The 17,301-nt window shown below is 40.1% G+C and overlaps 1 protein-coding gene across 3 annotated transcripts in view; it reads right to left on the bottom strand.

Moving 5' to 3' along the window:
* Window positions 1-17,301, bottom strand: part of LOC148893856 (disheveled-associated activator of morphogenesis 2-like) — a 92,768-nt gene that overhangs the window by 54,392 nt on the left and 21,075 nt on the right. Inside the window, exon 2 of one of the 3 annotated variants that reach the window (XM_089004585.1) lies at window positions 15,442-15,620. The exons of the other annotated variants lie outside the window; for them this stretch is intronic. The gene's annotated coding sequence lies outside the window, so the exon portion shown is untranslated. The remainder of the gene's footprint in view (window positions 1-15,441; window positions 15,621-17,301) is intronic. 3 annotated transcript variants of the gene reach the window in all.

Here is a 17,301-nt window from a genome sequence, read left to right as displayed (position 1 = left end):
CAGGGTGTTAAATTTTTTATGAATGTACTAGGCCTCCAACTCAAGCTTAAAAGAATGATCCAGAGAAAAGGAAAAAAATGCCTTTTCTGTTTCCTTGTGTGTACCTTGTGTAGGCACTGCAGTAAACTAACTGCTTTTCCACTTCATTAGGATAACATGTCACTTGTGGGTTACCTCCTTTCAGACACATTTCCTTCCATTTTCTTTCGGCTATCATCATCAAAAGTGGTGAGTGTTTCATTGTCATTACAGTTGAGTTCCATGTCCTGTAAACGTTGATGGCGGAAAAGGTGCTCAGGTCCTGACTGCCGCCATTCTGGACAATTTATAGTGTTCGGGAACGAGACTGTGGCTTTCATCGATTGTTGAGTGCGAACAATCAAAAACAAAAACATTGTCTTTCATGACAAAGTTAACACAATAACAAGCCTCCTCTTCATTGCTTATTGTTTCAAACTATAATGACATTTTTGGATTTCAATTTCCAGGCATTGATTGAATAAGTTAATACAGTTGAATATAAATTAATTTAATTTCCACAAATCAGATAATTGTGTTTGGGTAGTCTGAGGGTCTGACCTAGTTGGCTCCTTGCTGTCATTCATTGCAGCAAAGATAAAACACACAAACACACAAACACACAATACGAGGACTACGATGGCATTTACCTTTGTAAGAGTGTATGGATTGCCGCGAAATCTTTTCTGTGCACATGTAGGCGTGTTCAAAAACACGCGCACATGTTTTCACTCTTAAAAACTCCAATACTGTATTTGGTCAGTCCTCACTCAACAACAAAATAAGCTTGGGGCAAATACAGTAAAGTCTCGTTATATCGATATTCTAGGGAGTCCGAAAAATATCGATATAACCGGGACTATCGATATATCCGACCCTGCGCGCATGTAATTTTCTCCGTGCGTGCATAGAAATAGTATCGTAATAAGCGGGACTATCGATATAACCGATATCGATATAACGACACTTTACTGTACATATTGAACAAAGCAGAATGTAAGCAGCATCGAATACAGTGGGACCTTGGCTTACGAACTTAATTGGTTCCCAAACAGAGTGTGTAAGGCGAAAAGTGTGTATCCCAAAAAATAATTTCCCATAGGAAACCATTAAAATTAGAATAATTCGTTCCCAGGTCCCCATAAAACATAATTTTCTACTTTCTAATTTTCTAAGCCTTAAAACTACACAAAATATACCTTATTTTATGTATAATAAATGTGATATACAGTAAAGTCTCGTTATATCGATATCGGTTATATCGATAGTACCGCTTATTACGATATTATTTTCATTTCCCTTGCACATTTCTAGTCTTTTTATGTATAATTAGTACCGTTTAGTACGATACCCGGTTGTTACGATAATCCGGTTATTACGGTGCTCCTTTTCATCCCCCGCCGGCCATTTTTGTTGTTTACATCGATATATCCGTCGCGCCATTGGTCAACTTGGTCACGTGTCTTGTTACGTGAGCCGCCATCGGTCGCGCTATTGGTCGACTTGGTCACATGAGCCGCCATCGGTCGCGCTATTGGTCGACTTGGCCGTGTGACTTTGTCACGTGACACGCCATCGGTCGCGCCATTGGTCAACTTGGTCACGTGTCTTGGTTACGTGTCACGCCATCAGTCGCGCCATTGGTCGACTTGGTCAGGTGACTTGGTTACGTGCCCAGCACCCGTGTAGCAGAGCCATTTTCATTTTCGGACGCTAGCTCGTGTGTAGCAGACGAGATTGAAGTGTTTGTGTTAAAAGGTAAAAATGGGAAGCAGAAGAAGATTGATGACTTTTTTAAATTGTATACATAATACAGTAAGATGTAAGCGTTGCAGTTTCCCTGTTGTGTTATGTACATGCCCACTGTACTGTATATGAATGCAATCGTTTTTTGCAACAATGTTTCTTGTTTTGTCTGCTGAAGCGCGATGATTTTGAAAATTATTAACATTCCATACTGTGTATTAAAGGACAGCCGACTTTTTATTCAAATGCAAATAAAAATGACTTCACGCCAAGACGTCTTGCATTGCTTGTGAATCCAAATAATGGCTTCAGATTCGGATAATATGCTTTCTTGTTACACATCCAGTTATGAATATGTTTCAAATACACTGTAGTTCTGAAGATTAAAGCATACATGTTTACAATCATTAAAGAATTATATGTGCCATTTTGAGGCAACATTGGGGGAACAAAAAAGGGAGCTAATGGCCAGCTCCGTTTCTTATATGGCGCTTGGCTGCCCTCTTTTGGCGGCTTTTGTTTAATGCAGTTCGGCGCAGGATCGGATATATCGATAGTCCCGGTTATATCGATATTTTTTCGGACTCCCTTGGATATCGATATAACGAGACTTTACTGTAGTATTATGATTAAAGAAATAAACTATACTGTACAATAAAGTCATTTTATTTACCTTTGTGATGGTCGTTAATGGCTTGATGGAATGGAGTGTCTGGTTTCCTCAGCATTAAACACTTGATGAGGAACATAGGCTTCTTTCACCATCTTGAGGAATGATCCCTTGTAGGTGCTTTCTCTGTGATAATTGTATCTAGTTCATCAATTGTGATCTGTTTAGCTGGGTTAATAGCTTTTTGCATCAAGTGTACAAATGTGTCCAAATTTCACAGTTTTCTATCCATTTTCTCACCATCTTACTTGTTTTTTTCACCCTTTTCTTTTTTTTTTTTTGTTTCAAGCTCTGTCCTCTCCCTTTCGTGTGTGTGTGTGTGTTTTTCTCTCTCTCTCTGTCTGCCTGTCTCTTTAATGTTTAACCCCCGCCCCCACTGCTGTGGTCTTGACCAATCACGTGTCGTTAACCGAAGATGCCATTTTGTTTTTGGGAGAATGGCCTCACTCTCTCTGTCTGTAATCCCATCCCCCACTGCTGCGTTCTTGACCAATCACGTGGCTTTAACCGACGACTGGGGGTGGGAATAGAGCACAAAAAAAAGTCAGCTGCCATTTCCTTGTTAGGAGAACGGGCTCATTCACGAACGACACATCACTCATTGTGGCAGCTCCGTGTGTATCCCGAAAAATAGTTTGTATGCCAAGGTAAAATTTTCATAAATTTAACGTTCGTAAAACGAAAAGTTCGTAAGCCAAAGGGTTCGTAAACCGAGGTCCCACTGTATACAGAAATATGAATATAATGGATTGTTAAAATGCATTAGATCTAAGTAAGCATGTATACTGCTGGGTGACGATTTCAAGTGACATACTTTCTCACAAAAAAAAAAAAATGTCAACCCTTTGCAATGACCTAGATTTTTGTATGCCCAATGCATCCATATTCTATGGTCAATAGATGCAGACATTCAAGAAATTGCATCAGGTTCAAGGTTTTTTTTTCCTTGCAACTCTAATGTGGAGGAGAAGGTTTCTTCAGCCGTCATCTGTACTACTTTGAAGGTGTCGGACGTTTCGCTTCTTATCCAAGAGGCATCGTCAGCGAACGAAAAAAAAAAAAAAAATATATATATATATATATATATATATATATATATATATATATATATATATATATATATATATATATATATATAGAGAGAGAGAGAGAGAGAGAGAGAGAGAGAGAGAGAGAGAGAGAGAGAGAGAGAGAGAGAGAGAGAGAGTTTTGAAAGGTGCTTAGAAATGAAATGTATTATTATTATTATTATTATTATTATTATTATTATTATTATTATTATTATTATTATCCCTACTGACCCGACGTGGTGGTGCCAGACTCTGCTATGATCATAGCAGAGTCTAAAGCTGAAGAAAGTTTTCTCATCGATGGACCACTCTGAGAGCTTACATAGACAAACTCTTATGTGGCCATCTTAAAAGGATTTAAATGAGCTTGGATGGCCTAGTGGGCAAAGTGATTCTTGGCAGAACAGCAACTGTCATGATGTATAACAAGAGACCGTCATTTCCATGGCAGTGAAAAGGTTCGTACAGATCAAAACTAAAGAAAAACATATGCTCGCAAACCCTGACTGGCACCTTGTGATCCAGCCTACAAATACTGAGCAGATGTGCAGGCAAATAGGATATTTTGGTGCAAAAAAGGCCTCTAAGGTCCCATAGCGTCTATGGATGGCATCTTGTGAGATGCCAACTTGTTCCATGAAATCCTTGGTAGGGTAGAAGGGAGTGTAAAGTGGTACTTGGTTCCTCCTGAGGGTACGGGACCATTAAGCAAGGAATTAAAATATCTCCTGTGAGGCTCTATTCTCCCATTCAATGCAATCAATGTCTTTTGTAATGTGTTTGGGCTTTTACATTTTTCCTCAATGAGCATTTGCGCATCCATAATTTTTGATACAGCATGCTTGTCTAACTTGGGACATGGAGTTTTTCTGAGAATTGTGAATGTCGTTAAAATCCATTTAAATGCTATCAAACACTATGCATATGAATATAAGATTACGTCATTACCGCTGGAGTGAACTGAATCTAAACTTAAAATGCAAAATAATGCTTCACCTTCACTGTGTGCGTGTCGTACAACTGCCTCACCAGCACATAAGAGGTGACACGCTGAAGTTAAGCGTAGAATGCTTTCAGCATATACATGGATCAAATGAGGCAGAGGATGGCAATGTTTGCTCCATCCAAAGCGATTATGTATTATGAGTGCGCGTGAGTTACAAATTTGAGTGGCACTGATAATTTAACTTTTTTGACCTAAGCACAAGACAGGGTCTTTTTTATCCACCACAGACCACATTGTAGCGGATAAAAAAAGACACCATTTGCAGTGCGTGCAGCTCTGTTCACGCCTGCGATGGTTGAAATGCAGAGAAAAAATATTGAATAAGAATGTTCAAAAGTGACATCATGACAAAAAAGACTCGAAATAAAACTTATAAGACGTCAGATTGACGGCATTTGATATCCTTTGTTGAGAAGGGGCAAGATTGTGACAAAAACAGCCTAATTGTCAGCCTTGGTGTTTGAGTACTGCTCCAAATAAAGGACATTAAATGCAAACACTATGCACGCACTACTGTGGCAAGCATGAAACCACAGAAACACTTTGTTGAACTCCATTCCACATGCAGCATGGTCTGCAAATAGCCATATTTTCACATGTTCACCAGCTCAAAAATGACACAATCCCACTAGAGGCTTAGATGTGAGCGCATTTTGCATACTCACACACCGTGACCCTGAAGCAGAAAGACGAGCTTGTTGCCAACTCTGAGTCTTGGTTTGGAATGTAGCCAAGCATGGCGAGAGAGAGACAGTAATGTGAGGAAGTTGATGGAAGGGAGGGAGCTTTAAAGGGAGGTACTGCTGCAACTTCTCATTCAACACACTAACTTTCTGCATGGTCCCCTGTACCTAGAAGTAGGTCACTGCAGGAGGGAGCAGCACTGAGAGAGAGAGAGAGAGAGAGAGAGAGAGAGAGAGAGAGAGAGAGAGAGAGAGAGAGAGAGAGAGAGAGAGAGAGAGAGAGAGAGAGAGAGAGAGAGAGAGAGAGAGAGAGAGAGAGAGATGGATTTTCTGGAATTGTGCGTGCGTTTGCGTGTGTGTGTGTGTGTGTGTGTGTGTGTGTGTGTGTGTGTGTGTGTGTGTGTGTGTGTGTGTGTGTGTGTGTGTGTGTGTGTGTGCGTTGTGAGTGGCAAGATAGAAGAGGTGTGAAGATATCCATAAATGGATCAGTCCATCAAACACCAGTGTGCCTCTCCAGAACATGCATCACATCACCATACTGCTCAAAGTAAAAATGACATATACATATACATATAATACGTCAAGCTCCTGGTTTTGCTATCACATGATTGCAAACATATGCTTGTAGAAAATTCATCATATCTACTGAAATACAATTGCGGCAACATGCTATTCAGTCAGGACGTGTCTTGTTTAGATTTTCCCTTCATTTAATATCATTACATCATTGCTAATTCCAATGAAATTGTGTTTAGTCCGCCATGTTTTCATGCCATGTAAAACACGGATATGCACAACTGTAATGACAAAATACAGTATTGGGATAGTCAACAACAATCATAATTCACCATCAAAGATTATAATGCCATTGTACTGTATTTGTTTTATCATCAACATGGAATCAGACAAACACAGATTAGAGCTTGTGGTCAGATCAGTTAGCTGCATGTAAACAATACAATGGAGATCCAATTGAAGAGTTTTGGTTAAAAAAACGACTTTTATAAACCTCACGATATAGTAGTTTTTTTATGGCTTTCAGTCCAGGAAAACTTATTTTTAGCGTACATGCTGTATGTCAAGGGATTTCACAGCGATTATTTTTCTACTGACTGTTACTTGAACTCACATGGAAATATTGTAGATATGAACCAGGAAGACAGAATGCCCAAAATTTGTGATCAGTCAGACTTCATATCCAATTAGCTCAAGTGAAATGTGTATGTTGAAAAGCACATCTGTCTGTCTAGATTGCACAATTGAATGCCTATGATAAATTAAACATCATTCAACTTTAATATAGCCTACAGGGACCAGTGAGAATGAAATATAATGCTTGCGCAGCTGGTAAGGACAGACTATAGACAGAAACACGTGCACCTTTTGAACATACTGACAAAATACAGTCCAGTAAATGGAAGCGGAATCTTAGTCAATGGTCAAAATTGACTCAGTCACTCAATGGAATGGGTAGCAGTTCACTCAGTTAAAAGCCAGCCAGCTGTACATTCTCAGTCACAGACTTGCACGGCCATTAACAGGCCAGGGGCAGCACTTATCAAATCCGCATAATCATAACACTATGACTGAAAAATGCACATGTATGCAGCTTCCTGTGCAGAGTATGTGAAAACATGCACATACTCAAGAATGTGTCATGCAGCAAAACATCCAACCGCGCTTTACCTGACCAATATGAGCAATGCCCAATAGATACTGGTGACCCAGACATGCCCTCACCAAAATTCCCTCCGTTGTGTCCGATGACTAATGGACCAAGCCTCAAATTTTGATCCCTTACAAAGCAGTTGACTTCAAGCCAAATCACCTTAAACACAGAGAGCTCATTCTCTCAGGGAGACCCATGGCCCACCCACGGCTACTGTTTCAGGCCATTGGGGAAACTACATTATGTAGTTGAACCATACTGTGGTCAAAGGTTATATTGTGGGAAGATCAGTGATCGTAATGGAGCATGCATAGCCATCAGAACTTTTTTTTTCTTTTTAATTGTACTACTAGAATATTTTATGGTGATCATGTGTTTGAATAGCAAAAAAAAAAACAACCTTAACCAATGAACAAAAGAATGTAAACATGCAAAATGAGACAGCGCCAAGGGCACTCGAATTCCTCAGTGGTGACATTCCCCAACTATTCTGGTATAGACTTCAATGGCAAGCAGAGAGTTTCTGCCTTCGGGAACAAATGACCAAAGCTTATACAACATTATTTCACAGTACATTTAGATTCAATGAGTTCCTCTGCTCGCTCTGAAAGCACACCTTTAGCTGTGGGATTCATGTTGTCAGTCTGATGATTTAATGGTAATCTAAACATCAAGTGGCTTTCACACATGGTACTGAGGACCCAGTTTAAAAAGTTCCATCCTTCAACATCAAGTTATTATTCTTTGTGCCTTCGTAAGGTGTATACGGTGGTTGCTGATTAAGTGTTGTCTTCATCGATTTATGTGCCTACGTGCATCTTCCAGGAAGTTTTGAATGATCGGAAATCCACCCTTTCCTTAAGACCATGTTCCCCTACCCCCATTCTAATTACTGTGCCTCTTTCAATTGCTTCCTTTGGGCAATTTTGGAATCAGATACGGGAAGATATGAAGATGAGACAGCTGAAAACCTGTTAGGCTGTTGGTCTTTGCATGTCCTCAAACAGTGTACTGCTGAAATAATGTGAGTGTATCCATTCATTTTTTTTTTATTTTTTTAATCAGATTCTGCAGGCAATATGACATTTCTCCAAAAAGCCTTTTTTGATGCAATACTACAACACACACACACACACACACACACACACACACACACACACACACACACACACACACACACGCGCGCGCGCGCACACGCACACACACACACACACACACACACACACACACACACAAACACACGCACACAAGAAACCGGACAATCTTTGGAACTCATCACATGATTTTCAACATTTTGGTGTGGTTCAAGTGTACGTTGCGACCAACGGCATCATTTTGACAGACTGCCCTTTTTGGAAAATCTTGTCACATTGCCAATTAAAAGTTGCACTAAGACGAAAGGCATGAGGATACAGTCATGTCGCAACATCACCTTATAGACCAAGTGATTCACAGAAGCTCCATAAACAAACAGTAATCAAATAAGCCCATATGACAACACGCCTTTTCTAGTTGATGATTTTTCAATCTTTATTGTAAATTTCCCCACTGTGGGATTATTAAAGGCTTTCTAATTATGGTTATTTTTCTGATTCTGAATCACACTGCAAAGTTTGACATCTGGTCTTGTAGGATTTGGAATACTCCCACACCCCAATGTGGAACTCTTGAATATTACCAGTGAATTATACTTCTTTTGGTCATCAACTCCACTTTAGTTGTCTTCGGTGGGTATCTTTAGGATATGGCATTCACCAGAGCTGACATTTTAAGAATGTACAAGTGTTGATTTAGTCAATTGCTCTTCTAGTGTCTACACTGTAAATGAATTCATCCAATAAACGATTACTTCCTCCTCAGTCTTAGTGGAAGCAATTACAAGTAAATCCTCAATTATAGCATGGTTAATCCTGTTTCTTATACAGGATTGAAAGACTCTCCATATGGGGCAATTAAATGCAGACGGAGACATTTCTTCATTTTCTTTTTTAACAGACAGCTATTTTCAGGCAAATCGTGGAAGCAAAGAGTCATTATAAGTGTACTGATGTTTGTGGTCTTTAGCGAGACAAATCAGTGTTTGATTTAAGAATGCTGACAGCGAAGTACAGAGAAGGTCAGAAGGAATTGCATTGTGTTTTGGTAGATCTGGAGAAAGGGTATGATAGGGTGCCCAGAGAAGTGCTGTAGTATTGCATGAGGAAGTCTGGAGTGACAGAAAAGTATGCCAGAGCGGTGTTCATAAAGGTGACCAAAAATGTCAACATTGTCTAATTTCAAGCAGACAAATAAATGACCAAAATATCTGCTTATTATATGGAATTTGCTTTCACATCAAACCCTAATACATTTAACTGCCTGTTACACAGCCAGTTTTTGAAAATTCTCAGGTCTTGTTTGATTCCAGCAGACATGAAAACAAACTAGCTTTGCTGCTTTTAACAGGGTAGAGAAGCACAGTAAGACACCTCACTAATAAAAAAAAAGGAAATGTCAAACCACTGGAAAAAAGAGGAAGGTGCATATAGGTTTGTAATCCTTCAGGCATGTCTTTAATAGTAGTTTCATTTGGTTTGATTTGTGAATCCCTGACTGCATGGACCACAAGAAGTGCAAGCCTTTGTGGCATTGGCATTTACATATTTTGCTTTGATGTGCCGAAAACAGTATTGCAGGATATTAAATTGAACAGTTGTAGTTTGAAGAAACTGATTAGAGACAAATCTTCTGAAACCGACAGACAAGATTTCAGAAGTAAATGTGCATGTACACTGGAAAATATTGTTGAAGATGAATGCAATGCTTTGTACTGTGTCTTTGCAAATTCACACCCTTTAGTCTTAATTCAGGCCAGATGACGAGCATTAATATTAATTCACTACAAGGCTCAAACATTGCAACACATTACGATGAAATGTAATCCTTGGCATCATTTTGTTGAAATATAACCTTTCCTAGATCAAACGGTTCATATTCCATATAGGGGCAGCACAACAGCCGCATCTTTTACACCAAGACAAATATATCATGTCGTTATAAGAATTATGTTTGCAGACATGCATTATTTTAGCTGGCTAACAAGTCTTAAATGATGCTCGGTTCACAACAAACGCTACATTGATTAAATCGAGCATTTGAGCTCGCTGCCTACATTGTCCATGCGTTGATACTATAAGGTGACTGGTGACCCATCCATCCATTTTCCGTTCCGCTTATTTCCCATTAGGGTCGCGGGGGGTGCTGGAGCCAATCCCAGCTGTCTTTGGGCATGAGGCGGGGGACACCCTGAATTGGTTGCCAGCCAATCGCAGGGCACACAATGACAAACATCAGTCACTCTCACACTCACACCAAGGGACAATTTGGAGTCTTCAATCTGCCTACCATGCATGTTTTTGGAATGTGGGAGAAAACCCATGCGGGCCCGGGGAGAACATGCAAACTCCACACAGGGAGGCCAGACCGGGACGAGAACCGGCGACCTCTGCACTGTGAAGCCAGTGTGCTAACCACTTGACTACCGGGCCGCCCTGACTGGTGACTCATCAGTAACAGAAATGACAACACATAACAGAATGGGAACTGAATCCAACCTTCTTTCAATGAGATCAAACGAATGAGCCACTAAATAATTGGTGACCTCAAAATACATTTTGGGTAACGAAAATACATCTGCAAAGGTTATTTTCGTGGTTATGAAAAATTTCATGTTTTCAATCCTTATATCTTAGAAACAAGTTGATATTGTTAAAAAAATTAATGTCACGAAATGATGACTACCCTGCATTCATGAAGCTATTAATACTGCGTGTGTGAGGTCAACAGCTGAAACAGAGGACAAGGGGCTTGTGGGTAATGTCTGGAATGCTCGACCAGGACCATTTTAGGCACACAATAACGGATAGCCCTATGAGGGGAGCAGGAATTTTTTAAATAGCCTGAAGTAATATAACACTGAGGCACTGTAACGAGGAGATATGCTTACACATCATAAGCCCTCGAAAGTGTGTCACTGGCACAATAGTGTCAGTCAATGTGGTCACTTCACATGAAGGACAGAGAAGGCATGCATCATTTCTTCCAGTATCTCAGAGTTTTATTCTGCATATTCTGTAAGCCCTTTATGTTGAATATAAAATGGTGGTAATCCCGTCCAAATGTTCTGACTGTAATATTTAAGCAGCTTTTCAGACAGAGTCCCCTCCTTTTTTTAAGCTATTCTAATGAAAAGGTCGTTAAGCTGCCCGTCAACAGCGGGCTTGATGTGATAAAAGGTCTAACGGTAGCAACGTGACTCCACCTCGCTCTCGCAATTAATCCTGGGAGAGCACTTCATACATGAATAAAATATGAACATATACAAGAGTGCTGACAGGAGCAGCGGATGCAGCGCACCTAACATGTGAGCCCTCAACATAAATTGATGCCTTCCTGATATGTTTTAATGGTTGTCACTGTGCTTGACCCATTCAAGCGTGAATGGAGAATAAAACCCCATCCACATGACTTAGTTCATAGAGCAAACATAAAAAGGACGAGATGTGAGCCCCCGTTACTCCCAGTTTAATGCTCGTGTTGAAGTTAAGTGTTGCAAAAAAAATAAAGAGTTTGTTTCAGCCTGATATTATTTTACCTGTCTCATAGATGTAAATATATACAGCCAACTTAAGTGAAAACCATAGTAAAAGTCTTCGAAAGAAAAACAACCGAGGTGCCTGTATGGAATGTTTTCCATCTATAAAACATCAGAAAGGAAAACTTTACAAAGTGTATCCATAACCAATTTTATATGTGGAAATTTGGAGTGCTGATGCTTAAAACTTTCATCAGCATGCATTTTATACACAGTGAGGATTTACCACTGAGCTGACGACCTGATTAGGAAAGACAAGGCTTCTGCATACGAAATGGTGCATTAAAACGACTTCAAATGTGAAACCCTGGAAATTAGGAGGGCATTTTTGTATTAGTGGAACTTCCATTGTCCTGTATATCTGGGTATATTTGATGACGATGGAAGGAGTCACCATGGACAAAATTCTATGTGGCTATGTCCGGCCACCCAAAGGTCATTGATCATCAATCCATTACCATTTTCATAAATAAATAATGAAATCAACACCTATTTTTTGAAGTATTTAATATTGCTACATCATGACCTGGCGGACCAGTGGTTAGCATGCCAACCTCACTGTGTAGAGATCGTGGGTTCAATCCTCGGTCTGGCCTCCCTGTGTGGCGTTTGCATGTTCTCCCCAGGCCAGGGTGGGTTTGCTCTGGCATGGCAGACTGATCGAATTGCCCCTAGGTGTGAATGTGCACTGCTGGTTTTTCATCTCTGTTTGCCCTGCGGTTGCCTGAACACCGGTTCAGGGTGTCACCTGCCAACTGCGCTATGACGTCTGGGATAGGCTGCAGCACTCCCCGTAACTCTTGTGAGGATTAAGTATATCGCAAAATTAATTATATTAATACTTGAGTTTGATTCACTTAAATTGAGAAATCATCTTTTATTTATTTTCCACACTGCACACTGTTCTTTTGTGTGCCATGTTAAATCATTCCACACGGAATGGCTTAAACAAGATATTATGTCCAGGTGTTAGAATATGATCTAACTGCACAGTAGTCTAAAGATGTTAAATATACAACAGCTGTAATTGATGAGAAGGTTTCTTCAGCCGTCATCTGTACAAAAGTGAAGGTTTCGGACGTTTCGCCTCCTATCCAAGAGGCTTCGTCAGCGAACTAAAGTCTGACTGGTCGTATCGGCCCCATTTATATATCCCTAATGTCCAGACATGGTGGCGCCGGACACAGCTATGATTTCTGACATTTGTTGAATGACCACTGAGGGTACCCACAGTTAGTGAGTGCTCTCCTGAGCACAGGGTACCCACAGTTAGTGAGTGCTCTCCTGAGCACTCACTAACTGTGGGTACCCTCAGTGGTCATTCAACAAATGTCAGAAAGAAAGAATAGCGAACGAAACCAATAATTCTCAAGATTCAAAAAGGAGAGGAGTAGCCGTACCGTACATTGCAGGAGTTTCTGAAAAATTACAAAGAGTCCTTTGGCAACATAAAATTCCTACTTATTTCAAACCGATAAACACGTTAAGGCAAAAATTAGTGCATCCAAAAGATAGGCTACCAAATGAAAAACAAAGTAATGTAGTTTATTCCATACATTGTAAGAATGAAAATTGTAAAGAGCAGTACATTGGGGAGACTCAACAAATTCTCAAAAAAAGAGTTTATCAACATCGCAGGGATAATATAAGTGGACCTCAATCGGCAGTACATTTGCACCTAAAAGTTAGCAACCACTCATTTGATGACAATGAGGTTAAAATCTTAGCGAAAGAACATAGATGGTTTGAAAGGGGGGTAAAAGAAGCGATTCTTATAAAACAACAAAATCCTTCATTAAACCGGTCTGGTGGGGTGAGGTTCAATTTGGATCGTTCATACAATAGCCTGCTTAGGCAAAACAGGTTAGGCAACTTTCGTAATGCTGATGAGGGTCGTTATGCTGATGAGGTGATACCGGTGGGAGTGGGGGTAATAGGCCAGTCGTTAGTCAGGAATGTAGGAACAATCAATGGGGCCACAAGGAGGGGTCCCCTGCCCCCCCATCCTGAGAGTAGAGACCTACCATAGCTGTGTCCGGCGCCACCATGTCTGGACATTAGGGATATATAAATGGGGCCGATACGACCAGTCAGACTTTAGTTCGCTGACGAAGCCTCTTGGATAGGAGGCGAAACGTCCGAAACCTTCACTTTTGTACAGATGACGGCTGAAGAAACCTTCTCATCGATGGACCACTCCTGTACGACTGAGAGCTTACACAGACGAACAGCTGTAATTAAATAAAAATACAAATTATATCATAAATGCACAGGACCGGTTCTGGTAAAGCCACCACAACATGGCGCACATTGGCCTGACTGAGAGATGACTTCTGAAACCTGAATATGAAAAAACATGAAACCTGTTTCTATGGGAGTTTTGTATTGAGCATAGTAATGATGCCATGAGGAGTTAATGACTCTCGATGCCTTTGTGGATATACACTGTAGCCACAAACTAGTTGAGACTGATTCATCAGCCAATGTGTTGGTTGCGGTTAATTGCGCATTTCAGTTTTGTTTGATTGATTCAAGAACTGCCTCTATTTTCACTCTCAAAAATGAGAGATCAGGACCGTTTCCCACAAAAGTAATTCAAATAGGTTGATGTCATACATCTAATTGTATCGAGAGGGTAAACAGTCTTAATAATCACACGTGAAAAAAAACTGTAAATAGCACAGCAACCTTATGTTGACTCAATACAGTTACATATATCAAATATGATTTTTTTTTATACTTGCACTATGTACAGTTCTTTTTATGAAACATTTATGTGGAGCTATACATTTTAGTCTTCTGACATTTCGATGACGCTTAGAATATTTTGTTTTCTATCTTTTCACCTGCTCCCCCCTTTTCAATTTTCCCCACTATGGGACTATTAAAGGATTTCTGATTTTGATTCTGAATTATTTTCAAGAGTTGCGTAATTTTATTTTTAAATGACCTTTACTTGCTTCTCTCTTCAACCAAAACACGAAAATGAGATTCTTTTGTGCAGCACTGACCAAAATATATAACCTTGACTCAAAGCCTCTAAGTATGTTAGGTATAAAACCTTTGTAGTTTCATACACAATCACACATGTAGGTAAATGCATACATATGTCAACACCTCTGAAGAATGAGTACGTTGTGTGGTTCACTACCCTACAATTGCTACTGTTTATGAGCTCCGGGCCATCCTTTCCTTCTAAACATAGTAAGATACAAAGGTGGTATTTCGTTATTGGAATGGAATTCATACAATGATTCAGTGTATCAAACAGGTTTTTTTTTCTCTTAGCGGAATGGTTATTGAGATGTGGTGCAAAGAGAAACGAGGTTTTCAACTGCAGCTCTTCGCATCTGTAATCCCCTGCAAGAGTGAACAGCACTACAAAAGAGAAAGTGGTCACAGTGACCGAAGGGAGTTTCCAAGTATCTATATCAAGATCAAAATGAAGATCAAGTATCTCACTCAGACGCTTCAAATGCTGAGATGTATCATTCCTGTGTCATGTGGAATCAAGGAGAACAAATCAAGAGTTTAGATAACCGCTGGATTGTCATCCCCCAGTCCTGATTTATCTTTTCAAGCTCTCTGCCAATTTCCTCCGTCATTTCTATATTCTACGATCTCTTTTCTCCAAAACTGCTGTGTTAGGGCTGCTTACGCTCACTAAACTTCTGTGCTTAGATGTGGCTTTCAGCTGACAGAGCTGAGAGCTGAGCTGTTGACATTGTCCCTGCTTCTTCTCCGTCCCGCCCCCCTTTCCAGCTCCCTCTCCCCTCACGAGCGTTCCAATAATCATTTCCCATCTTTGGTATTACATTCCTTTTACAAGAAGCATACTGTATTTAAGATTAACATAACATTATTGCAATTCCTTTCCATTACATAAATATTTATAAAACTCTGGCTGAATTTAAGCCATATCACAGTGCCTCCAGAAAGTACAGACCATAAGTGCGGCAACGATTCTTCTTTTCCATTTGCCCCAAACAGTCCAACACCGCAGCACTCCACTTGGCCAAGCACCACGCCACACCGCACGTTCTCTGCAGCTTTTCCATTACAACAGCCATGGGGCAGGATGGGGATAGAACTCCGCAAGCCTGGGTACCGGCAGCGTATGGAAATCTGCTGAAACATATTACACGAGTGGAGAAGCTCAGCCACTGTTTTTGGGGCAATTCAAAGAATGAACTGCCTTTGCATGAGGTGGCAACAGCGCACAGTGCAGCCGATTAAATGCACAGAGGCTTTCACATACAGACAAGAAAAAAACTACCCACTGGGCAGACCATAATACAGCATACTGTATATAGTACATACATTTTGGATGTATGTCTGTTGTGAGGTTCCAAGATATCAAGAGGAAAAGACCCTTTACAGCCTATACCCCGCCTTACACCTGTACCCACAATGGTGAAGAGACTTCACAATGGACAAAAGAAACATTTTTTTTCCTGGAACGGGATCTGAACACTGGCAAGTGCTCAAAATCACGTACGCCAACATAAGCGTATGGATTTGATGAGGAAAAACTGAAGACCGGGAAGGCAAATCAAATGTGAGAGTTAATCTTTTCATTGTACAAAGTATTGGTGCAGGTATATCTTAGTTTGATAATGAAGACGTTGACGTGTGAAACTTGCCATTGTTTGGAATACACAGGTCTTTGTGAAATCAAACACATCATCACTTTATCATCTGTGTGAAGAAATATCGTCACACCAGTGAGCATAACAAACAATCAGTCAGATGATCAAAACAATCATTTTAAGACTCATTCTTTGACAGCCATCAGCTGTTTCTCTCTCTCTCTCTCCACCTCCATCTCCCTCTCTTTCTCCTTATATCAATATATATATTGTAATGCCTTTATAACTTTCCTCTTTACTCCTCCTGTACAATTTGCTTCCCATCCATTTTACATCCAACACTGCTTCAGGCAGCATGAACTCAGAGTAAACAGGCATTCATTCTAGTTATTTTTGCTGGCTAACTCATACAGAATAGTATTTTTGGTGTTACAAGTATTGCTAGCCTGTCTGTGTTTTTGTCCCTTTCACAATGCATAACTGTAATTAAACTGTCATTAGATTGTTGGTAGACAGCAGTTTAATCACTAGATACAATTCAGAATGGGGTTTTTTCTGCGGTTTGAAGCTCGCACACTCTCATCTTTGGGTCTTCTCAGAGCTGTGACGTAACAAAAGACTTTTGAACACAATCTGTTCCAAATTATGTCATGTATTGCCATGTATTTCCATTTTTGTTTTTCATATGAATCTTTTTTCCCCTTTGTTTATTTTTTCTCTATTTTGTTCAAATACAACACACAGTATTTCATCATGGAGCCTACCTGCTTTCAACAAAAAGTGAAACAGCCAACAGACGTTTGAGATACTAAATGAGGAAAGTCTTCAAGTATTATATTTCAGGTGCGCAAAAATGTTTTAATGGGAGGACTACTGGAGAATACCAATGAAGAAAAAAAAACTTCTAATAAAACCCTAAATGAGTGAATGGGTCTCATTTTTTCCAGATGCTTCCATTCGAAAATATGGTTTTCATATTCCACATGCTCTTGTAAGTGGCAACAAGGGAACAGCTATCTGCCCGAGTGCAGGCTCAGCTGTGCAGCCATGACTACATTTCAGCGCTGACATTTATCCCTCGTCCAAAAAAAAAAAAAAAAAAAACAGCGCAAGCCACTTGGGGGGTGGGTGTTGCTTGTGGTGTCTGCTAAGTGAACCAAAAAATATTTTAAAATAGTCCATCCTCTGCTAACCAGGTGTAAATTGTTTCTTTACAA

Source organism: Hippocampus bargibanti, linkage group LG09, assembly GCF_051943395.1.
Source record: "Hippocampus bargibanti isolate YZ-2025 linkage group LG09, ASM5194339v1, whole genome shotgun sequence".
NCBI classification, from domain to species: domain Eukaryota; kingdom Metazoa; phylum Chordata; class Actinopteri; order Syngnathiformes; family Syngnathidae; genus Hippocampus; species Hippocampus bargibanti.
The sequence above is the reverse complement of the archived record's forward strand: the minus strand, read 5'-3'. Positions and strand labels throughout refer to the sequence as shown.